Source organism: Rhinopithecus roxellana, chromosome 14 (genome assembly GCF_007565055.1).
Source record: "Rhinopithecus roxellana isolate Shanxi Qingling chromosome 14, ASM756505v1, whole genome shotgun sequence".
Taxonomy (NCBI): domain Eukaryota; kingdom Metazoa; phylum Chordata; class Mammalia; order Primates; family Cercopithecidae; genus Rhinopithecus; species Rhinopithecus roxellana.
In genome coordinates this window covers 43736818-43758430 of record NC_044562.1, presented here as the reverse complement: position 1 = coordinate 43758430, position 21613 = coordinate 43736818, and the positions used below count along the sequence as shown (strand labels likewise).

The 21613-nt window shown below is 40.5% G+C and overlaps 1 protein-coding gene across 3 annotated transcripts in view; it reads left to right on the top strand.

The window, feature by feature from the left end:
* The first annotated feature begins 13494 nt into the window (after positions 1–13494).
* MFSD6 (major facilitator superfamily domain containing 6) overlaps positions 13495–21613 on the top strand; it is an 87802-nt gene continuing 79683 nt past the window's right edge. The window contains exon 1 of one of the 3 annotated variants that reach the window (XM_010379752.2): positions 13495–14055. The gene's annotated coding sequence lies outside the window, so the exon portion shown is untranslated. The other 2 variants (XM_030916572.1, XM_030916571.1) reach the window with 2 other exon arrangements.

Here is a 21613-nt window from a genome sequence, read left to right as displayed (position 1 = left end):
AAAATACTGCTCTAATGATCACTGAGAATGAGCAACTTTTCATGTGCTTATTTGCCATCAATATGTTTTCTTTGGTGAAATGTCTTTTTATTACTAAGTAGTATTCTACTGTATGAATATACAATTTGCTTATGCATTCACATGTTGGTGGACATTTGGCTTGTTTCCAGGTTTTGGCTATTACAGATAAAGTTGTTATGTACAATCAGATACGTCTTCAGGTGAATTTGAAAAATTTTTGTTCATTTTTAAACAAAAGAATAAAATTTGTTGTTTGTCTTATTACTGTTGAGTTGTGAGAGTTCTTACATATTCTACATAAAAGTCATTTGTTGGATGTATGTTTAAAATTAATTTCTCCCTTTTTGTGCCTTGCCTTTTCATTTTTATAACACTATTTTGAAAAGCAAACATTCTTAATATTGATGAAGTCCAATGTATTGAGTATTTTCTTTTCATAGTTGTGTTTTAATATCCTATTTAAGAAAGCTTGATGAAGGTAACAAGTTTTCCCCTATGTTTTCTTCTGGGAATTTGATGGTTTCAGCTATTATATTTAGGTCTATAATTTTTTTGCACATTTTTTTTAGATAGGGGTCTTGCTATGTTGCCCAGGTTGGTCTCAAATTGCTGGGCTCAAGCAATCCTCCCAGCTTAGCCTCCCAAGTAGCTGGGATTACAAGCACATGTCACTGCCCCAGCCTTCAGTTAATTTTCATATATGGCATGAAGTAAAACTGAGCTTTACTTTTTAAATAAGAATATCCATTTGTCCCAGCACTTATGTTGAAAACATTATCTTTCTCTATTGAATTGCATTGGTAGCTCTGTTGAAAATCAATTGATATATGTGTAAGTCTATATCTGGACTCCCTGTTCTATTCCATTGATCTCTCTGATTGTCTTTATACTAATATTACAGTATCTTGATTACTGTAGGTTATAATAAGTTTTGAATTTGGACAGTGTATGTCCTCCAACTTTGACATTTTTCAAAGTTTCTTTGAATATTCTAGAACATTTGAATTCCTTTTATCTTTTTTTTTTTTTTTTTTTTTTGTCAGGATCTTGCTCTGTCACCCAGGCTGGAGTGCAATACAGCAATCATAGCTCACTGCAGCCTCAACTTTCCAGGTTCAAGCAATCTTCCTACTTCAGTTTCCAGAGTAGCTGGAACGACAGGTGCATGCTACCATGCCCAGCTAATTTTTAAATTTTTTGTGGAGACAGGGTCTCCCTGTGTTGCCCAGGCTGGTCTCAAACTCCTGGACTTCAGCAGTCCTTCTGCCTCAGCCTCCTAAAGTGCTGGGATTACAAGTGTAAGCCACCACACCCAGCTGACCCTTTGAATTTCTATGTACATTTTAGCATCAGCTTGTCAGTCTCTACAAATAAGCTTGCTGGGATTTTCACTGGGATTGTGTTTAATCTGTAAATTGGCAAAGAAATGGCATACCTGTAATCCCAGTACTTTGGGAGGCCGAGGCGGGTGGATCACGAGATCAGGAGTTCGAGACTAGCCTGGCCAATATGGTGAAACCCTGTCTCTACTAAAAATACAAAAATTAGCCAGACATGGTAGTGCATGCCTATAGTCCCAACTACTCAGGAGGCTGAGGCAGAAGAATCATTTGAACCTGGCAGGCGGAGGTTACAGTGAGCCAAGATTGCGCCACTGCACTCCAGCCTGGGTGATAGAGCAAGACTCCGTCTCAAAAAAAAAAAAAAAAAAAAAAAGGAAAAAAAGATAAGAAATGGCGTTTTAGATAATATTTAGGCTTCTAATCTGGTAATATGATGAGTCATTTCAATTCATTTAGGTTTTCTTTAATTTCTTTCAACTATAGTTTTTAGTGTACAGGTATTTTTGATACCACGTAAAATATGTTTTATAAATTTAAATTCGTGTTGTTTTTTGTCTATACGGAAAAGTACACTTGATTTTTAAATCGAATTCTGTGTCTTGCAAACTTGATACTCTCACTTATTAGGTCTATTTGTTCTACAAACTTTTTTGTGGATTGTTGAGGATTTGCCACATAAACATATTATCTATGAATAAAGTTTTACTTTCTCCTTTTCATGTAGATGCTATTTATTTTTGCCTCATCACATTAAATAGAATCTCTAGTTCAAGTTTGAAGAGATGCTGGATTTTTATCAAATGCTCATTCTATAGTATTGAGATAATAATATGATATTATCTTTTTGTTTTGTTAATATGGTAAATTACACTGATTTTTGAAGCTTCCATTCATGAGATAAACCCAGTGGATCATGATGTGTTATGCTTTTAAATATATTGCTGGATTCAACTTTGCTATAATTTGATTAAGAATTTTTACATCCATGTGAGAGCTATTAGCCCTGACGGGTTTTCTTATACTATCTTTGTCTGATTGTGCAATCAGGGTAATGAATTCATAAACTCATTAAATTCATAAACTTCACAAGTTGGAAAGAGTTTCCTTTTTCTATAATTTTCTGGAGGTATTTATTCAAAAGTGGTATTATTTATTAGTTAAATGTTTGGTAGAATTTAATAAAGCTATCTAGGCTTAGAGTTTTCTTTGTGGAAGAGTTTTAAACTGCATATTCAATTTCTTTAATGGATATGTGCATATTTCTATTATGTTATCTATTTCTTGTTGAGGTAGCTTTGATAGTCTGTGACTTTGAAGGAATTTGTGTGTTACATCTAAATTGACAAATGTATTAGCTTAAAATTGTTCATATTTTCTTATTGTCCTTGTAATGATATCCTCTCTCCCATTTTTTTGTATTAGTAGTTTGTATATTCTCTCTTTATTCCCTATCCAATCTGGTTAGACACTTACCAATTTTATTGATCTTTTCAAAGAACCAGCCTCGAATTTTATTGATGTGACAAAGATCTTTTATATATGACACCAAAACCATAACCCATAAAATAAAAAAAAATTGTTAAGTTGAACTTTATAATTAAACAACTGTGCTCTACCAAAGAGAACGAAAAGACGTGCAATGAACTTGGAGTAACATCTGCAAATCACATACCTGGTAGAGGACTTGTATCCAGAATATGTAAACAGCCTTCAAAACTCAACAATAAGAATACAAACAACACCATAAAAAATGGGCAAATGATCTGAACAGACACTTTACTAAAGAAGAGATACATGTCAAATGATGCATGTAAAGATGTTCAACATCTTTAGTCATTAGGGAAAGGCTTAGGGAAAGGCAAATTAAAAGCATAGTGACATGCCACTGTACACCTATTAGAAAGACTAAACTCAAAACACTACAAACAACAAGTATTGGTAAAGATGCAGAGGAACTGATACTGCCATGTGTTGCTTGTGGGAATGAAAAATATTACAGGTACCTTGAAAACTGGCTGTTTGTTACAAACTTAAATACTTACCATGTGCCCCAGCAGTCCCACTCTCAGGTATTTGCTCAAGTGAATTGGAAACTTTTGTTCACACAAAACCTATATGCAGATGTTTACAGAAGGATTTTAACAATAACCAATAACTGGAAACAACCCATATATCCTCAACCAGTGAATGGATAAAGAAATTGTTCTGTATATACAATGGAATACTACTCAAGGAATAAAAAGGAATAAACTACTGTTTCATACAATATGAATAAACCTTAAACAGATATTGCTAAGTGAAAGAAGCCAGACCTGAGAGGCTATATTTTATATGATTCCATTTATAGTGGACTCTCGAACAACACAGGTTTGAACTGTGTGGGTCCATTTACATGTAGATTTTCCTCCCCCTCTGCCACTCCTGAGAAAACATACCAACCCTTCCTCTTCCTCCTCTTCCTCAACCTACACAACACTGGAATCAATCACATCTCCAGAGAACCTTGGTTTTTTTTATTAGAAATGAACTAAATGTGCTAATTGTAACTGAGGTATCACTGCTTCTAGATCCATTCAGTGAATAGAGGAGAAAATTTGTGTATATACTAACTCATTAAGAGATGGTGCATTTTCACAATCCATGGAACAATACACCAACCAGCATCACTGAATTGTATTGTATGCAAATAAAAAGTAGGAGATGAAATGCAGAACTTTGGCAATTGAATCTAATTGCATTACAGATGAATCCAATTACATTACACATGAATGACTATATTGGAAGGTTAAGAAAGGAGCTGAGCTAAGTAACTTTGGAGAACAGTGTTTTGACTGGATATTGTAAAGCTAAAAAAAAAATTTATTCCAAAACACAGTACTCTAGTTGGCAAATTTGTTTCACAGAGAGGTATTGGTGAACGACTCTGAAACTACTTGATGTGTATACTAGGTTTGAACAAATACTTATTCTGCAGACAATGCAAGCCAGGCTTCTCACTGATAAAGAATAGTTATAAATAATCAAAGAGGGAATGTAAGAATAAACTCTGTGATTCTGGACTGGAGTTGGAGGTATTAGCATGAACTCATGTTTTGTTTTGTTTTTAATTATATATAGTTAGGGAGGTACAGAAATAAATATTGATATGTATGTATAAATGAGTTAGTATACACACAAATTTTCTCCTCTGTCCACTGAATGGATCTAGAAGCAGTGATACCTCAGTTATAATCAGCACATTTAGTTCATTTCTAATAAAAAGAACCAAGGTTTTCTGGAGATGTGATTGATTCCAGTGTTGTTGCAGGGCATCTTGTGATGTCAACATTCCTTAAAAATATAAATAAATAGGCATGTAAAAAAGACACAGACATAAACAAAATGTGGTATATACATATAATGAATATTATCAGCCTTAAAAAAGAATTTAACTCTGACACATGCTACAACATGGATGAGCCTTGAAGACATGTTGAGTGAAATAAGCCAGACACAAAAGGACAAATATTGTGCGATTCCACTTACACGAGGTACCTACGGTAATCTCGAGACAAAGTAGAATGGTGGTTGCCAAGGGCTTGGGGGAAGAAGCAATAGGAAGTTGCTGTTTAATGAACACAGAGATTCAGTCTGGGAAGATGAAAAGGTTCTAGAGATGGAATGTGGTGATTTTTGTGCAACAGTGTGAATATACTTAGTGTTATTGAGCTATCCCTTAAAAATTGCTAACATGGGCTGGGCGTGGTGGCTCATGCCTATAATCCCAGCACTTTGGGAGGCCGAGGCGGGCAGAACAAGAGGTCAGGAGATCGATACCATCCTGGCTAACGCAGTGAAACCCCGTCTCTACTAAAAATACAGAAAAAGGAGCTGGGCATGATGGTGGGCACCTGTAGTCTCAGCTACTCGGGAGGCTGAGGCAGGAGAATGGCGGGAACCCATGAGGCAGAGCTTGCCGTAGAGCCGAGATCACACCACTGCACTCCAGTCTGGGCCACAGAATGAGACTCCATCTTAAAAAAAAAGAAAAAAATTGCTAACATGATAAATTTTATGTTATGTGTATTTTACCAAAATTTTAAAAACAGTTTTACAATGCAAGTCATATGAAGACTAATTTGCAAAGACATTTTGATGAAATCCATGGCAAAATTATCCTGTTTGTAAGTTTAAAATTCTGCTGAAATTAATAAACTAGACTCAAATTCCATCCTGAGAGAACAAAAAGGGGAGTAACTAACCTGAGTCACCATGACAAAAGCTGGAATAATTTAAGCAAGAAAATAAAAGTATTAGATTTTAAGTCAAAGAATAAAATAAGTATTCATGACTTCATATAAATATCAAGTATTGAATAAGTAAATAAATAGAGAAAAGGGAAAATTTTTTCTGTACAAAAGAATTTCAATTAACAAATATAAAAGGAATGAAGAAAACACAAAATCTCAATTAGAATACCACAGTAATGTTAGCTGCAGGCAAGAACAATCAAATAATGCTAAAATTAATAAATAAAAATTTAAGGAGTAATAGCATATTTGCAGAACATCAAAAGTGTCTCCTCCTAAATATTGTTGATTATAAAGGGAAAGATAGTGACTGGTCTTTGTCTGTTTCAACTGCCCATAACAAAACACCTGAGACCCAGGAAATTTGTAAATAATACAGATGTATTTCTCACAGTTTTGGAGGCTGGAAAGTCCAAGATTAAGGTACGAGCATTTGGTGTCTGGTGAGGACCGTTCTCTGCTTCCAAGATGGTGTTTTGTTGCTGCATTTTCTGGAGGGGGCAAGTGCTGCATCCTCACATGGCAGAAGGGAGGGAAGGACAGAAAGGGATGGAACAAATGAACTTGCCCCCTGAGCCCTTTTATAAGGTGCTAATTCCATCCATGAGGGTGGAACCTTCATGGCTTAAGCACCCGCTGAAGGCGCCACCTCTAAAGACTGTTGTATTAGGGATTAAATTTCAACATGAGTTTTAGAAGGGACAAAAACATTCAAACCATAGCAGTGACTTTACGGTAAAGAAACTTAGTACACAAAACTTCAGTGAGGGGATTAAGATTCACATTGCAGGTAGTGGAATATATGGTGAGTATGCTTTTAATATGATCTGAGAAGGGTACATTCTCTTTGTGACATTCTTCCCAAAAATATGTGGCCCTGATCTAACCATGAGAAAAAATCTGTTAACCTAAATTGAGAGTCATTCTACAAGCTACCTGACCTGCATCCTTTAAAAGTATCAAGTTCATGAAAGACAAGGAAAGATTGAGGAGCTGTCATAGATGGAGGGAGACTAGAAGGACGTAAATGTTAAGTGGAATCCTGAATTAGATCCTGGAACAGAAAAAGGATATTGGTAGAAAGACTGGGTGAAATCCAAATAGGGTTTGAATTGGGGTTTTGTTAGGGTATTGGTAGCAATGTTAATTTCTTAGATGCGATGCTTGTACTATGGTAGAATGCTAACACTGGAGAAAGCTGGATGAGAGATGTGTGGAAATTCTATGTACTGTCCTTGTAAATTCTCTAATTAATGCTAAAATTAATGAATAAAAATTTATTTTTATTAATAAAATTAATAAGCATAAATTATTTAAAAATAATTTTTTTAAAAAAAAGAAAAAAATACTGACAATATAAGGTGAGGGCAAGTATGTGAAACAAGAGAACTGTCAACAGGAGTATAAATTCTTGCAAACACCTTGGAAATTTTTCGATATTAACTAACAAAGGTGAAAACCTGCATATCCTATAGCTTAGCTATTACGCTTCTAGGTATATACAATAGAAATTCATACCTATGTGTACCAAAGACAAGCACAAGGATGTTCACAGCAGCATTATTTGTAAATGCTAATGAATGGAAATAATCCAAATATCCATCAACGAGAGAATAAAAGAAAATAAAGTGAAATGTTTGTATACTGAAAATGAAATAACTACATACAGCAATAAAATTTTGAGCAAAAGAAATTGTAATAGGCCATTCTTGCATTGCTATAAAGATATATGAGGCTAACCATGTGGCCCCTGCCTGTAATCCCAGCACTCTGGGAGACTGAGGTGGTAGGATAGGGTAGGTGAAACAGCAATGCTGAGAGGATGCAATGGGCAGAACTTAGTGTTTGATTGAAGATTTTGGACTATCTGCTTTAAGCCATAGGGACCAAATGGATTTTTCTTAGGGGAGGAGGAATGTGGTGGAAGAGATATTTTTGAAAAGTTAATCTGTGTACCACTCATAGCATATGTTGCCTACTATTATAATTATGTTAATTATAACTGATCTATTTGTAGACACGTCCCTGTTAGTAAATCACAAGCCTCTTGATGGAAGGAACCTGATTTTATGCTTCTATATCCAGGGCCTAACTCTCTGTCTCACTAAAGTAGATTTATTGCCATGTAAGTCCATAAATCGAAGACAATAAACACCACACAATGTGGAAATGGATTGGGAATGAACAAGAAAAAAAATCTTAGAAAGTAAATGAAGGAAACGATGTTAAAATAGGTATTACTAATTTTTATAACTCTTATTAAACCATATATAGAAAGATTCTTGATTAACTTAGTGAAAAATATCTATGTCAAAACAATAGCCAGCCTCATACTCAGTGGCAAAGCAATAGAGATATTTATAGTAAAGAAAGTAGTAAGAAAGGGAACAATTGTTGATCATCACCAATATTTACTATTATTTTATCAGTGTAGTAAGATTTTAAATATAGATATAAATATTGGAAAGGAGACTAACGTATCATTGTTTATAGTTTAATGTGATCACCCACCTGGAAAACTCAAGAGAATTAAGCAAAAAAGATACCAGAATAAAAGATTTAAATAAATTAGCCTTCTTTCCTTCTATTTACATAACTCATCTTTTTGGTCTAGTGAAAATCCCTCTTCCTTCATAAGCCAATGCTGAGGAGGAAGGGTGGGAGAGGGAGCTAAAAATAACTCACCTTATCACTATTGTCACCATTGGATTTATCCATTTATTATCATCCATCCATTCATTCAATTAATAATTTATAACTCTCCCTCCATGCCCCTTCCATGTCCTCCCCCAAGGTAATTAATGTCAAGAGCAGGGTGTTTATCCTTCCTTGCCTTTCTCTATGCTCTGCAAGCATATTCCAACAGTAAGGCGCTATGATACAGTTACAATGGTATATCAGGGCTGCTGGTTGCACCCAGTGTCTGTTCTCTTCTTTCACAGTCATAGAATTTTTATCTGTGTACACAGCTACTGAGTTAAAGACTATATTTCTCAGTTTTCCTTGCAGATAGATGTGGCCATATGAGCAAGTTCTGCTACAGGAATTTAAACGAGTAATATGTACAATTTCTGGTCATGTTCTTTTTCTTTTTTTCTTTTTTTTTTTTTTGAGAAGGAGTTTCACTCTTGTTGCCAAGGCTGGAGTGCAGTGGTGCGATCTCAGCTCGTTGCAACCTCCGCCTGCTGGGTTCAAGCGATTCTCCTGCCTCAGCCTCCCAAGTAGAGGGGATTACAGGCACCCGCCACCACGCTCAGCTAATTTTTTTTATTTTTAGTAGAGATGGGTTTTCACCATGTTGGCCAGGCTGGTCTTGATCTCCCGACCTCAGGTGATCCACCCGTCTTGGCCTCCCAAAGTGCTGGGATTACAGGCATGAGCCACTGCACCTGGCCCATGTTCTTAAAAGGAAGGAAAATGCCTTTCCCTTCCCCAATGGCTGGAATGTGCACATGACAGTAAGAGTTGGGGCAGCCATGTTGGGTTTTGATGACAGAGCAACAAGATCAAAAGAGCATAAATCTTGAGTCCCAACACCATGGGCTCACTTATTTACCTAAACTTTTTTATTTTATTGTATGATTTTTTAAGTTCCAGGGAACATGTGCAGGATGTGCAGGTATGTTACATATGTTTACCTAAACTTTTATATGAGGGAAAATTATACTTTTTAAAAAAATTTAAACCACTGTATATGAGCTGTTCCAATGGACTACTGTCTATGCTAAATAATACAAATATCGAACAACACAGAGTTTCCCCCTGTCCCCTTTTTTTTTTTTTTTTTTTTTTTTTTGAGTCAGAGTCTCACTCTGTCACCCAGGCTGGAGTGCAGTGGCGCGATCTCAGCTCACTGCAAGCTCCGCCTCCCGGGTTCATGCCATTCTCCTGCCTCAGCCTCCTGAGCAGCTGGGACCACAGGCGCCCGCCACCATGCCCGGCTACTTTTTTGTATTTTTAGTAGAGATGGGGTTTCACCGTGTTAGCTAAGATGTTCTCAATCTCCTGACCTCATGATCTGCCCACTTTGGCCTCCCAAAGTGCTGGGATTACAGGCGTGAGCCACCGCACCCAGCCTCCCCCTGTCTTTAAGGAGCTTACAATCTAGCATAGAAATTAAATAAATGATTACAATAGTATATGGTAGATGCCATGATAGATAAGGCACATGGTAAATGAAGCCACCGAGGGGCAATAAAGCCAGTCTGTGGAGGACATCATGCTTTATCTAGGATATGGACAAGAGAGAGAGTGCAAACCACTTACTCCTGCTTGAAACAACTCTTCTATAGTCTTCGGTGACAACATCCTCCTAAGTTGCCTCCTACTTCTGACTGATCTTTCCTGGTTTCCCCTCCTATACCAACTGGTAAATGTTGGCCCTTCTCTGGACTCTCTGAGTCTATTCTCTTCCTGAGTCATCCCCTTCAGTCTAATGACTGTAAATAGTACCTCAATACTGATGACTGCCAAATCCAGCCCTTTCTTCTGGGCTGTGGACTCAAGTTTAATTGCCTACTTTACAGCTCCACCTGCAAGGCTCACAGGCATCTCAAACTCACTGAGTCAAATGTGAACTCTTTCTTCCTTTTTCCCTTCCAACCTGCTTCTCCCACAGTCTCCTCCCTCTCAGTAAAGGTTTTCACAATCTTCCCCAGTTGCTCAAGCCAGAAACCTGTGAGTCATTCTTAGCACCTCCTTTCCCTTGTCTCCCACATGCAACATATCACCAAGTATGCTCATATACTTCCTCAAACTCTCAAATCCATCTGTTTCTCCCCATCCCTGCCACTACCACTGTGGTCTATGCCGTTGTTAACCTTTCTCCTTGCTACTGGTTACAGTTACTTTTTTTTTTTTCTCTTGAGACAGGGTCTCACTCTGTCACTCAGGTTAGAGTACAGTGGTGTAACCATGGCCCACTGCTAAGGTTGGGAGATTGACCCCTCGGGTTCTGTCAATCTTCCTACCTTAGCTTCCCTAGTAGCTGGGACTATAGGCATGCCACCACACCTGGCTAATTTTTGTACTTTTTGAGAGATGAGGTTTTTGCCACATTGCCCAGGTTAGTCTCAAACTCCTGGGCTCAAGTGATTTGCCCATCTTGGCCTCCTAAAGTGTTGGGATTACAGGCATGAGCCACTACGCCCAGCACCAAAAGAATCTTTACAAACACCTTACCATGTAATTTCTTTGCTGCCTCATAGGATTGTGCAACACCATGAGGCACCCTTCACATTGTATTGCACCTCCTAACTGTGCTACCAGCCAACCTTGCTCCTTTCCTAAAACATAGTGAGACTCCACCTGTACAAAAAAAATTAAAAATTGGGTGGGTGTGGTGGTATGCACCTGTAGTCCCAGCTATCTGGGAGGCTGAAGTGTGAGGATCCCTTGAGCCTAGGAGTTTGAGGTTACAGTAAGCTATGATCACACCACTGTACTCCAGCCTAAGTGACAAAGCAAGATCCTGTCAAAAAGAAAAGGAAAATAAAATATTACTTTGGTGGCAAAGTGGTAAGTTGATTGGATGAGAGAACATTTTGAGGCAGAGAGACCAGAGAAATGGTTGCCATAGGCAAAGGAGAGACAACAGAGATTAGGATAGCACAAGGATGGAGAGAAGAGGAAAGGTGCTAGATATTTGAAAAGGTGGAATCCAGAGTTTGGCATCTGACTGGGTGTCATAGACAGAGTCATGGCCCACTGTAGATGTCCATGTCTCAATCCCAGGAACCTGTGAATATGCTTCCTGGCAAAATGGACTTTGCTTTGGGATTAATATTCTTGAAAGGAGGAGATTATCCTGGATCATGAAGGTGAACCCAATGTAATGAGGGTCAGAATCAGAAAACGTAATGCGAGGATTGTGGCTGAGGTTAGAGTGGTGTGCTTTGAAGATGGAGGAAGGGTCCATGAGCCAAAGAATGTGAGCAGCCCCTAGAAGTGGAAAAAGGTCAAAGACATGGATTCTTCTCTACAGCCTACAGAAAGAATACAGCCCTGTAGTCACCTTGGTTTTAGTTCACTAAAACCCATTTTGGACTCTTGACCTCCAGAATTGTAAGATAATAATAAATGTGTGTTTTAATCCACAAAGTTTATGATAACTGGTTACAGCAGCAATAGGTAACTAATACAACCGGCATGGGTATAAGGGTGAAACGAGCATTGAAAAAAAGGGCCTTGTACAACTGGATGGATGGCTGTTTGGGACCCCAGAGTCTGGGAACCCAGAAGCAAGAGTAAGTGGGAGCCGGGCACAGTGGCTCACACCTGTAATCCCAGCACTTTGGGAGGCTGAAGCAGGTAGACCATTTGAGGTTAGGAGTTTGAGACAGCTTGGCCAACATAGTGCGACCCCATCTCTACTAAAAACACAAAAATTAGCCAGGCATGGTGGCACGTGCCTGTAATCCCAGCTACTCAGGAGGCTGAGGTAGGAGAATCACTTGAACCCGGGAGGCAGAGGTTGCAGTGAGCTGAGATGGTGCCACTGCAATCCAGCCTGGGCGACAGAGTGAGACTCCACCTCAAAAAAAAATAAAATAAAATAAAAAAGGCGAGTAGGAACATTGATGTGGTACTTAGTGAGGTTGGGGTACCTGTGACACATCCCACCGGACAACTGGCCTTACGGATCTGGCCCTCAGGAGAGAAGCTGACCCCAAGAGAGGGTTTTTGGAGCATCCTCAAATATTCTGAGATTGAAGGCAAGGAGTGAGAGCATTCGCAGAAAAAAAAAAAAAACAGAATCAGAAGAAAGGAAAGCCTGGAACAAAACCCACGAAAACTAAAACTCAAGTGGAGCAAAGGGTAGTCAGAGAGGAAGAGGAAAACCCAAGACTTGTGGGTCACAGAGTGCAGAGGATGGGAGAGTTTCAAGGAAGAAAAAATCCAACACTTGTGGGACACCAAAATAAGAGAAGGGAAGAGTTTCAAGGAGGGGACCTGTGTCTCATGTTCCTGACAGGAGAAAGAAATGCCTGGAGAAAGAAATGACTGGCACCATGTCAATCAATATCTATGTGAATATTGAAAGTGGATTTAGCATGAGGCTATTGCAGTTGAAGCTTCAGGGACCCTTCCTAAGCTCAGGGAGGGGCCCTAGAAACTTCCTATTTGTAATTGTTTTACTCTTCCTAAAGAGGGACTCAAAATTCGGAAACTTCAGGGCCTATCAAATTCTTATCAGTATGATTTCATGGTTAAGAGCTTAAAGCCTGGAGATAAAGGAAGCCTATTTTCCCTTTCGCTGTTTAGTAACTTTGGACGGGTCACATTAACTTTCAGCCTCGGCTTTCCTCAGTTGTAAACTGGGAATAACGTTTCCTATACTTATAGGGTTATAAGGCTCAGATAGTACCTACACAGTGCCCCACACATAATCGATGTTTAGAAGCGTTAGCTACCATCGTCATTCTTGTCGTTGCCACAACAAGACCATAAACTCCTTAAGAACACGATGTGGTATCCCCTAAAGCCCATCACAGGCACACAGACATACTTGCCAAGTGAATACTCCACTCTTCCTCCACTCTCTGCGTGTTTAACTAGAAATAAAATTTTAATCATATTCTTAGTGCGACACACACGGTTGGCTTTTCAGCAAGGTGCCAGTAGCACCTTCCTGAAAAAGGGCGCAGTCGTCTCAGTGTTACCCCTTCTTGGTGAGCCCCGAAACTCACAGATCGTTTGTCTTCCGCACCCCGCCGGCTCCTCCTTCCCGGGTCAACCAGGGACAGACGCGGAGATAACGCACTGACCACGTTAGCATTGTGTGTGCCACTTAAAAGGCGCTCAAGGAATAAGGGATGTTAGTACATTTTCCCCCACCTTTCCTGGCCGGTACTCATTGCCTGGGGGCTCAGCAGGAGCCGCGTGGGGGCAGGGGGGGTGGAGAGTGCGGAAGGGATGGAGCCTCGCCCAGTGCTTTCGCCTCCTCAGCGAGCTCCCCCGGCCCGGCTGGGTTCAGGAGTCCCTTGGGGCCGCCGGGGAGGGCTGGAGGCCGGGAGCGGGCGGTCGACGCATCCGCCGCCGCCGCAGGAGGCGGAGCGCTGCACCTGGCGGCGGGTCCTCGGCGCCCGGCCCTGAAACGGGTCCAGCCGGTAGTGAGCAGCGGCAACTGTGAGGCCCGGGCCGGGGAGGAGGAGGAGCCGCAGCGGGAGAGAAGGTCGCGCCGGCGGGAGCGCTGGGCCCTCCGCCTCCGTGGCCCCACCCGGTCGGCATCCCTCGCCGCGCCCCGCCCAGCCCGCCGCAGCCCCCAAGGAGCGCGTGAGCTGCCCGGGATGGTGCGCGCTGCCCCGACAGCCGCCTCCCCGGGGCCCCGAGCCACTGCCCCGCGCTCCGGGGACAGGGTTCCCCGCGCCCCGCGCAGCTGAGCGCTGCCGCCGCCGCAGCAGGTGAGTCGGGCCCGGAGTGCGGAGAAGGGGCTCGCAGACCCGCCCTGGCCTCCCCCGCCCCGGACGGGCCCAGCCGGAGGGCAGGTAGGCACCTCAGCCGCGCACACCTGCTGCCGGGAAAGGGGCTTCGTGGCCGGGGCTCGGAGCCGAGCGTGCGCCGCTGTCTCCGCTCCGGGCCTCGCTCACCCGCCGCTCCCTTCCTCCCTCCCCCGGCTTCCGTGTCGGGTGTCATCTTTGTGGGGTGCTGGGGGAGGCTGTCGCCTGCGCCCCCAGCGTGCCGGGTGCTGGCAGCACTTCCGCAAACGTAATTGGAGTCGGGAAAACAAAGGCGCTGCCCAGGGAGCCCTCGCCGGGCGCCCACAACTGCTGCCGCGGGTGGGGACGGGGGGCGGGGGGGCGCAGATGCCCGGGTCCTCCTCCACCCAGGCCGACCTGCGCCTTCGCGGTAAACATCCCTGGGAGAAAGGAGGAGGTGAGAACCTCCACACAGCCCCAGTGACGAGGACGTGGCCAGTTGTGTGGCAGGAGGAGGAAATTGACAACATCTGCCCTCCCAGGTGAATAAATACAGAAAACAAAACCTCTCCCCTGCCTGCCACCATCCTAGCAGACATCCCCCACTTCGTGCTTTACTTCCACTTGGTCTGACAGGTCTCTGGAGCCCTTTTGAGATACTACTGGGGGTTGCTAGTCTTTCTGAGTCATATTTATTGCCCATAGAGCAATTTTCTTACAAATTTAGGTAAAATGGCAGAAAATTACAAATGCAACTTTCCCCCTCATTAATCCCATCCCCACATGGACAGACAGGTGGGTTAATTACCCTTATGCATTCGCAACCACCGACGTTTCTCTTCATCCAGAAAGATTGAATAAGCACCTCACAGAACTACTGGAACATACAATACCTTGCTTATTAGTGTGCAAAAGACTTAAAGAGTTGAGGTTCTAATCTCAACTGGTATCTGAATAGCTGTGTGTCCTTGGGCATGTCACATCTTCCTGTTTTCTCACATGGAAAAGAAGGTGGTTGGATAGTACAGTGGCCAAAATTTCCCCTAATCCTTCTAGAAGTGCATGATTTTCTAGAAATCTAACCTCTTAAGTATAGATAAATGTGAAGGGTGGGTAGACATACAGTTGACTAAAATATGTAATAAAAGGAGATGTGTACTTGGTAGGTCCTTTCCCCAAGTCGTGGGCACTAGCCAGCTAAAAGTGTATGCATTTGTTTTAGCCTTGTTAAGTAAAAAAGGATAGGATCCTCCTCTTTGGGAAGCTTGGCTTTTGATACGTCAAGCTGCTAGCAGAGGTGGAGGATATTGTCAGTTATTTAGTGGTGGTCAGATGAGTTATATTTATCACAAGGTGTAAGTAAAATTTAGGATTGCTTAGGGGAAGGATGGGACATTGTTAATGAGCCCAGTGCAAGATGCTCTGGGGAAATAGGAGGAGAGAGCATCACTTCAATAATGCATTAAAGCTACTAAGTAGTTGTGTGTCCTTCATGTTTACGGCAGTTTATTTCTAAGGCACTTTCCATGTCTATACAAATATAAAAGCATGAAGGCAAATAAAACACAAAGACAAAAACCAGAGTTCACAGGTATTTTGTGGTGTTGAGAGTATGGGATCACCAATTCCATCATATATGGTGTCTGGATTATTAACAGTATTAAGGCATTTTTTGAGTACTTACTATGTTCAAGACACCATCTTAAACATTTAATATTTAAATCTCTGTAAGATAAGTATTTCCCCTAGTTCTGTGCATGACAAAAGGGAAGCTTAGAAGGGTTAAGCAACTTACACAAACCACATAATCAGTAAGAGGTAGAGTTAGATTTGACCACATGTTTCTGGCTCCAAAGCCCAGGAAATTTCCACATGGTGTCCCTCCCTAATCAGAACCCATTAAGTCTCCACCTATGCAGATGCCTTCCTTAGCTTCTTGCCCTTGAAAATTCACTTCATTTCAATGTACATGTATTACTTATGTTAGCATTTAGCCATGTAGGGTAATTTATATATTTATTATGTATGTATATGAATGTGTGTATGTTTACCGTTTTGTCCTCACCAGTTACAGATTGAAGGCAATATGAGGCTGACAGGTTTTTTTTTTTTTTTGTTTTACTTTCTTTGACAGTAAATCTTAATTTGGCAATCTCATTGTAGGGAAAGGAAGAAATGCAATAAATGTGTGTCTGCTAGCTATTTTGTACATTGGCTGAAAAATCAAGATGCTGTATATTAAATGAAAAAAATGGCCAGGCAACGTGGCTCATGCCTGTAATCCCAGCATTTTGGGAGGCCGAGGCAGGTAGATCACGAAGTCAGGAGTTCAAGACCAGCCTGGCCAAGATGGTGAAACCCCATCTCTACTAAAAATACAAAAATTAGCTGGGTATGGTGGTGGACACCTGGAATCCCAGCTACTCGGGAGGCTGAGGCAGAGAATTGCTTTAACCAGGGAGGCGGAGGTTGCAATGAGCCGAGATCACACCACTGCACTCCAGCCTGGGCGACAGAGTGAGACTCTATCTCAAAAAAAAAAAAAAAAGAAAGAAAGAAAGAAAAAACAAGCTTCAGAATAAATGTACATACATTTGTTTAAACCTGCATACAGGCACACATATACATTTTGCCCCCAAACTTTGACAGTAGCTTTTTTTTTTTTTTCAGACGGAGTCTCGCTCTGTCGCCAGGCTGGAGTGCAGTGGCTTGATCTCGGCCCACTGCAACCTCCTACTCCCGGGTTCAAACTATTCTCCTTCCTCAGCCTCCTGAGTAGCTGGGATTACAGGCGCATGCCACCATGCTCAGCTAATTTTTGTAGTTTTAGTAGAGATGGGGTTTCATCATGTTGACCAGGATGGTCTCCATCTTCTGACCTCGTGATCCTCCCGCCTAGGCTTCCCAAAGTGCTGGGATTACAGGCATGAGCCACTGCAGCCAGCTGACAGTGGCTATCTTAAGGAAGTGAGACAAGATGGAGAAAAGAGGATGTTTTTGCTTTTTACCTTATAAAGTTATGTTTGGGCTTAAAATTTTGTTTTTGGAACAAGCATGTGTTATTATATAAACTAAAAAGGAAGAAGACTAGAATTAATTGACTTTATAACAATTCAAAGTAAGATAAAATTGAATGTGCCTAAACTCTAATGTTAGGAAAGTGAAATGAGACTCCGGAGATGAAAGTGAAAGGTGGCATACTGAGAATTGGGGGGCAAAGGGTATAGAGTCTCAGGTGACTGACTTTTCCTTTTTCCAACAGTAACTGTAGCATATTCTACAACCTCTCAGTTTTTCTGCTCAATAAGAATGCTTTGGAGCATACACAATTTATCTGCTTGATTAGGGGTGATAAGAATTTCTTTCTTCCTGGTCTTGCTAGTGGTGGCTGTCTTTGGACGCATGATTGTTCTGTACGGAACAATCTGGTAGAAGGTAGGAGTTGGAGAAACCAATTTACCTGCTGTGTCATCTCATGAAATTATGGTATTCTGGATGAGTTTAAGTGTAATTATTTTTAGTAACAATTTAGGAGCAGCAAGTTATCAAGTTAATCTAATCTGATGCATATGTACTTGTTAAATACAGTCCCACAGTTCTATCAAATTCTGTATAAAATTAACTAAAACCACTGCTTAGAATCCTTAAAAATTAATAGATTTCCCTGCTCAGACTTAGAAATCCAGAGCCGTAATACATTCAGACTTTTCAGAATCAAGAAAACACATGCTTAAACTTGGTTAATTATCATTGTGGTAGTAGGTAATCTTAAGAAAGAGGGAATTGTAAAAGTATTTTACAGAAGAGATATTCTCACAATTTTAGGTATTATTCAGCATTTCATTTTAGGTTCTAATTATGTTTTAGGCAGAAGGAAATCTCAATCTTTTAATTTAGGAAACTTTGTTTAATAAGTTATCTTTAAAGGCAGAAATCAAGTGCAGAGTCCTACCCTAGTACAAAGCCAGTATGGGTAAAATTTGTTTCTCAAACTCAACTAACATGGCATTTCTCTGGGCACAGCATTTTTGATTCCTGGGAAAAGCAAACAAACATATCTGATGTGAATTCTGTGTGGGGCAATGAAAACACCTTAATGCCTCCACCAAGAACATTCCCTTTGAGTTTATAATTCCTCCATGTTTAATTATCCAACATTAGCTATCTGTTCCCATTTACTCTACTGGCATTTTGGGGGTGAGAGGGGCTTGTGTCAGCCTGATTTGTTTTCCTGAATTCTGAATGATACATTATCCAGTACTTAACTCCACTGCTGGATTCAGTAACATTTGCTTTGTAGCTGTTTTTGATTGCCTACATTTGGATGGTATTTATTTACAGTTTTTGCAAAATGGCATTGTCTCAAGTTGGCTGGGCAACTTTTGGAAACTACCAATCATTTGTTCAGACAAGTGATGTTTGATTTGTTGGTGCAGAGGCCAAAACAGAAAAGCCAAACAAATAATAAATAATTACAAACATGGAACACCTAAACCTTAAGTCTATATATTAATATGTGTCTGCTATAGATACTGGTTGCTACGTTACGGCTTTAAAAAGAGCACACCCTCCCGAACCCCCACCTCTACCTCAGCACCAACAAAAACTACATCCCAATGTTGTATGTGTTCAAAGTAGCCTCTGTCTGCCTTGATCCATTATGATGTAAATCTAGCTGAGCCACGTGTTGATGACTGTATTGAAGAGATGTGAGAGTTCTGTATTACCTTGTGACCTGGTGGTCTTGCTGCATTTTAGAATGGGAGAGGTGGGATAGAATGCGAGAGAATAGGGCAAAAATGGGAAGAAATTTAGCAGGTTTTTAAACCATGTTCAAGAGATGTGGAAAAAATTGAATTAAGGGGGGCAGAGACGGCTTTCTTTGACATTTGTTGTGGGGCATGTTTTAGAATGAGAGACCATTTCAGGAAACATTTGGCAAGTACAAAACAGGAAAGTCCAACTCTGAATGACTCTGAGGAAATGTTTGGAAGCGTTTTGATCTGAGACCAAGAGTGGGATGGGGGAAAGAGAAGGAAAGACAGGGACACTATGAATCAGCAGTGGGCAGAGGGAGCTCTGGTGTGTGGCTGTGAGGAGGATAAAAAGGAGGCACCGGTGCTGCCTGAACAAGCCCGATGTGTGGGTTAACCGTGCCAAAGGAAAGTGAGTGACGAGCCTGGACTGGTAGTTAGCAGTCTGTGTTGGTTATGTAGACAGACCTTCCTCCAGAGGCAGGTGCACTCCACTCTGCACGGGGCCTGCTCTCTCTGAGCTGCAATAAACCAATGTACTGTGAGCCCTGCTGTACTGTGGGGTGAAGAGGAGAGACGTGGCAGGTAGGGGCCAGGATTCCAGGACAAACTGAGCACTGGAGCAGTGGCAGGAGTGGGTCCCTATGAGTCATGCTGGGAATTCTTAACTGTTCAGGGCACTTTTAGGGACAAAGTTAAAGTAGAACATACTTGGCCTCAAGGTACACAAGGTTTCTGTCATGTGGAGCAAAGGAAGAAGCCACCACACCAAACACATAAAGCAGAATCATACAAAGTGACATGCATGCTGCCTGTGACTTTTAAGGAGTACTGTGTTCCTGGGGCCTATCTGGCGGGTGGGGTGGTAGGGGGAGGGAGAGCATCAGGATAAATAACAAATCATGTGGGGCTTAATACTTAGGTGATGGGTTGGTAGGTGCTGCAAACCACCATGGTACACGTTTGCCTATGTAACAAACCTGCATGTCCTGCACATGTATCTTGGAATATAAAATAAAGAAGTGCTATGTTCTTGATGAACATGCTCCAATTCAGCAAAGGCAAGCTTCTTTAGCTATCGTAGAGTGCCTTTCTTAATTCTATTTCAAAATCATGCCTGTGCAATTGTGTTTAACTAATGAACAAATATGCCCCAATTCACATTTATAAGGGAGTTTAAATAAAAGACTTTATTATCGTTCTTTTGAATGAGTAAACATGACACATGTTTCAATTTTATTTTCTGTGTAATGCGACTCCCTGTTAAAGGTGTATATATCTTTTCAGAGTGTCTCAAAATCCTTGTAACAGTCCCTTTCAATTGTGTATACTGAGAAGCACAAGGCATTAGATGAATGATCAGACCTCAATTTAATAACTCTATAATTTTTCAGGAACTCCGGGAACAAGGACATCCCAGTTGTTACTCAAATGTTTTATATTTAAAGTAATTCCTTTTTAAGTGTATATTTTTAAAGTGATAAATAATAATTTTTAAAAAAATCCAGCCAAGTAAAAGAAAAAAATTAAATAGGTCCTAATTTTACTACTTAGAGATAATCCCTGATAACATTTTGGTGTCATTTTCATCGAGTCTTTTTCTAAAATACATTTATTTGAACCACATAATTTACAAATATAAACTGTACTATATCTAGAGGTTTGTGTCCTGCTCTTTCATTTAACATGATGCATTTTCTCAAGTAGTTAAGTTCTATTTTCCCATCATATGGATATGAGATTTTTTTTTCTCTATAGCTTATTTACCTATTTTCACCATAACTTATTTAACTGTCCTTATTATCGATCACTTACTTTGTTTCAGTTGTGATTATTGTGAAAACTGTTGCAATAAAAATCTTTACATTTAAATCTTTGCTTTTCAGAAAGTTTATATTTTTACTCTCAGTAAATGGCAGAGCCTGTCAATTCTCATACTCACCAGCATTGAATATTTCCATTTAAAAAATTATTGATATGGTATGTATGTTCAAGTATCTATCTTTTTTATTTTTATTTTTTTACAGACAGGGTCTCTCTCTCAGTTACCCAGGCCAGAGTGCAGCGGTATGATCCTCGTTCACTGCAGCCTTGAACTCCTGGGCTCAAGTGATTCTCCTGCCTTGGCCTCCTGAGTAGCTAGAACCACAGGTGTGAACCATCATGCCTGACTCATTAAAAAAAAAATTTCTGATATGGGATCTTGCTTTGTTGCCCATGCTGGTCTTGAACTCCTGGCTTCAAGCGGTCCTGCCGCCACTGTCTCCCAAAGTGCTGGGATTACAGATGTGAGCCACTGTGCTCAGCCACTTTTTTCTTTTATGGGCTAAGTAATAAACCTTTTTCTGAAAGTAATTATATCATTAGAATTGATAGCTTATGGTAATTCTCAAGTTATCAGAACCCTAACAGCAAAATAAAACAATTTTAAATTACATATATGGGAATATACTAAGGATATAAATTATTCTTTTAGACTGTAGCACATTTAGGGGATGTAAGTAAAAATAACTGATGATAGTCCAGGGCTACAGGAAAATGTGTTATAAACCTTGAGATCTATATTCTGGTCTCAGTTGTAAACTCATAAAAGTTCTGAGAAAGAAGCACCCACACATTTCTGTTTAAACTGCCTTGTGTATAGATAGTGCTTTCTTTAACCTTCTTAACTTCCTGAGTGTCTAATAGTGTTGGAATAGCCAAGTGATAGCAACAATCTTGAATAAGCATTTATCAAGGATCCATTATAAATATGGTATTAATATAATGCATATACTAGAACTACAACC